The sequence below is a fragment of the Cyprinodon tularosa genome, unplaced genomic scaffold (genome assembly GCF_016077235.1).
Source record: "Cyprinodon tularosa strain WSP-4 unplaced genomic scaffold, ASM1607723v1 ctg3, whole genome shotgun sequence".
NCBI lineage: Eukaryota > Metazoa > Chordata > Actinopteri > Cyprinodontiformes > Cyprinodontidae > Cyprinodon > Cyprinodon tularosa.
Genome location: NW_024039007.1, coordinates 3,364,406 through 3,368,183, shown reverse-complemented (window position 1 = coordinate 3,368,183; position 3,778 = coordinate 3,364,406). Strand labels below are relative to the sequence as shown.

The 3,778-nt window shown below is 38.5% G+C and overlaps 1 long non-coding RNA gene across 1 annotated transcript; it reads right to left on the bottom strand.

The window, feature by feature from the left end:
* Positions 1-839: 839 nt before the first annotated feature.
* On the bottom strand, positions 840-1,740 carry LOC119787557. The gene is made up of 2 exons (XR_005281329.1): positions 1,685-1,740; positions 840-1,527 (listed from the first exon to the last, which is right to left on the bottom strand). It is a non-coding gene; the product is annotated as an uncharacterized LOC119787557 (long non-coding RNA).
* Between the last annotated feature and the right edge of the window lie 2,038 nt (positions 1,741-3,778).

The following is a 3,778-nucleotide window of genomic DNA, read 5'->3' as shown; positions in this document are numbered from 1 at the left end:
ATGTTTGTTTTTCCATTTGGTAGTACCCTCTTGTACCGTAATACATCTTGTACGGGCGCAGCTGTTTTGCTCGCGTTGGTTATGACATAAATGTAACGCCATAGTTTACAGCGTGAGTTGCTTGATCTGAGCGCTGAACTGGACGCAACGTGAGGGGATGACGACTACGCTCCTTTTCTGTGTAATGGATGATTATTAATTCAAGAAATGTAAAAACTTCACAGGAGGACAAAGAGTTTGGACATTTTCTGATCTTTCCTAACCAAGAAACTGGTCAGTGTTTATGCAACAAGAGAGTCCTGAGAGGTAAGAAATGCAGAGAGGTAAAGTTTGGATGATTTCAGCTGTCACTGGGATAATGATTGTATACCATTAAAATCATTTATTGGACCCCTCTTCTCCTCCTTCTCTCCAGGAGGTCCAGATCCCACTTTCTGCTGATGAAATTCAGTGACTCCCCCCTTGGGATGCCCCCCTGGGACTGCCTGCGCCTCTACATCTGCTGCCCATGTCCCTGCGCATGGACGCTTAAAGCGCTCAGGGCTTCTCATTAATGCCTCTCTGCGTGTCTTCCCCTCTCCTGCGCGGCTCCCCCGGTGCGCGGTCAGGCTTTGAGGGAAACGTTTAGCAAATATTGATATTTCTTGGTGCATATGGAGGAGATCAAAATAAAAAAAAAGCAGAGAGAGAAGAGGGGGGTCTAAAAAAGTGAAGGGGTGGATAAGTGGTGCACAGCGTTTTCATAAATGATTGATGCACTTTAAGGGGGGGGTGACTGCTCAGAAAATATGAGATTGGATTTTTTGTGTCATTTTTTTTAATGCACCTGAAAGCAAATATTTCTGTTTCAAATTTAACCTTTAATAATTTACTAGGTAGTTCAATCAAAACTTTGCTGATACATTAAAAGCACTTTTCTTAAATATCAAATAGCTTCACATCACAAAAAAAGAAGACATCTTTCCATCAAGTGAGTGAATTTGCCATTTTAGCACAAAAACAATTTCCAGAGCTCTGGACAGTGACTCTCCCAGCAGACCCAGGGTCTATCACCCCCCACAGACTCATCAGAGACAAATGGTTCTTTATTGACTTGTTTTAATCAGTACCTCTGGAAAGTGGGAACAGAAAAGCAGTGGAAAAAAATGAGCTCTATGCAGCAACAGAGCCGTTAAAATGTTGCTTATGTGCCAGCAGAATAAAATCACCGAGCCATGATCATTTTTACTGTCCCCCTCAGCTCCAGAACTGCAGGTGCTGCTGTGACAGTCGGGTAAAAAATGACAGAGAAACCTTAGCTTGGCATAAAGAAAAATAAATTGGTAACAACGATGCAGCCGTTTCCAACATGGTCCAGAGTCAGGCCTCTTGTTATGTTAGAGAGAATCGTTGGCAGCATTTGTCCGACTGCTCAAGTGGTCCTAAACATTTCACAATTTTCTCAAGAACTGTTGAACTGTTGAGAACCACTTGATCAGAATGACTTTCCTTTTTTCTTTATTCCTGTTCTTCCATCTTTGGATCCCACTAGCGTGAGAAAAAAAGGAAACAGCTTTGTTAAAAGAATAATAATATCAGTTTTGCTGCAGATTTCTAAAGTTAAAACCTGCTGCAGAGTAAATCAGTCAAAAAAAAAGTAGAACAGAGGCCCAAGACAAACACTTCTGGATCAAAGAGTATTTACCTGTAGAAGCTGTCCCTTTCCCTTGACAGCAGTAGTGCTCCTTGGTTTTATCCCTGCCTAGACTGAGTGACTGGAGTTGTAAGACGTGCTTATATAGTGTTTTTTGGGCTTGGCTTCTACAAGAGTCTCATTCAAGAAAGAATGAAGCCCATGCTGGTCCGACCAGATGAGCCAGGTTCCACCGGTAAGGAGCAGGACCGGGCAGCCACCCTGAAAAGACAAAAAAGATACCAGGGAGTCACATGAACAGATGCACATTTTATGTCGTAGCTGCCTTGCGAGTTTGTGTGATTTCTGATGTAAAAGAATTACATTAATAGTCAGTAATAGCCTGCTGTTCACTGCGCTTTATGTTAGAAGAAGATGCAGCAAGTCTTTTCAAGACCTGCTGCAATCATGATTATCCTTTATAAATTTGGCAAGAATACAGAGAAACCAAGCTGAAAGATGTTTCTTAATTTTGATGGTTGAAAAGATGTAAAATTATTGGTTTAAATTGATAGAACTGGAAGTAGGAAAGGCAAGGCAAGTTATATCTAAAGCACCATTCATATGTAAGACAATTTAAAGGGATTTACAGGAAAATAAATCCTGTCAATCTTTTTATCTCCCTGAAATAAAGATAAAGGAACATGACATTTAAAACAACCAATAAACAAATGACTGTAAAATTTTAATATCACATAAAATAAATATTAAAATGCAAATCTCAGTTCCACTGATAAGACCAGATGAAAATGAACTGATGAAGTAATCTGTAACTTTTATGAGAAGCCTGCAGTAAACTAAGGTTTCCCTTTCCAGCCTAAAAGAATCCATTCGTTTCTACAAACTTCAGGTTTTCTGAACAGATTCTTCAGTATTTAAGTTTATTAGATGCTCTGTTATTCAGTATATACAGGGAACTGAAAACATGCTTGCCGCACTAAATTGGATGGAAAAAATATAATGGAAGGATGAAACTAAATGCTACCTCCCATGTACTCAGCTCTGGTATAGCAGGAAACACTGACGAAGGTGGAATCCTGTGGGGTCTTGATGGGTCATACCTGAGAAGCATCTGAGATATATTTGGCCCAAAGTCGCTTAGTTACAGTATATAAACCAGGTATAAGCTTGATTTTTTTTTCTTTTTACTAACAGTAAGCCAGTGCAGTGATTCAATGTTTGCTGCAGTGCAATATTTTCTCTTGATTTCAGCCAGGATTCATGCAGCAGCAATCCTGGATGAGCTGCATCTTCACAGAAAACGAGTAAAAACTTAACATGATCGTTTAGAGTCCACGATAACACAAAAGGATAGTGTGAGTCCAAATGCTGATCTAAAATTTTACAGTTTCCTTTTTCTGGATCAAGAAGCTGGAATCTTTTCTGCAAATAGTTTAACAGCATATTGAATAAAATTGATCTGAGAATGGCATCATGAGTAACCCAACATTACAGCAGAATGAAACCGAGGAGTTTTAAAAAACAGCTCTAAAACCAAAAAGAACAAAGCTGCTGCAAAAAAATTAAAAGCATAAATATTCACTGATGTAAAATAACTAAAAGACTTGGTGACTTGTTTCATTTAACTTCTAATGCCACACTAGTAAATATATACATTTATGAATTTAATTGGTGAGAGGCAATGGTATAATCTAAAATTTGAAGTTGAGAGAGTTTATAGAATACATATTAAATAACAGTGACCCAAGAACATACTCTTGAGGAACACCATTTAGTTTTATCCACTCAGATTTAATATTTCCAAATGCCACAAAGCAACCCGTCTTTAAAAAAAAATACATCCGAGCTGCTTTGGCATAATCCTCAATTTCTTTAGTCTGTATTTATTGGTATGTGATGAATGAGTGTGAAACGCAGCACTGAGATCTATTCTTACAAATAAGCTTTGATCCGGCTATATCATTTAAACTTTTTGCAGTAGGATAAACTGCATTTCCAATATAAGATAGAATAGAGAGTAAAACGTACTGCCTGCATTATGCAGCACAGAAAAAAACTTAAACAACTTTAAGGGAAGGGAATATATAATAGCAACAAGAGTAGTTTTATCAGTCTGTGTAAAAGCATCAGGAGGCACACTAGGCG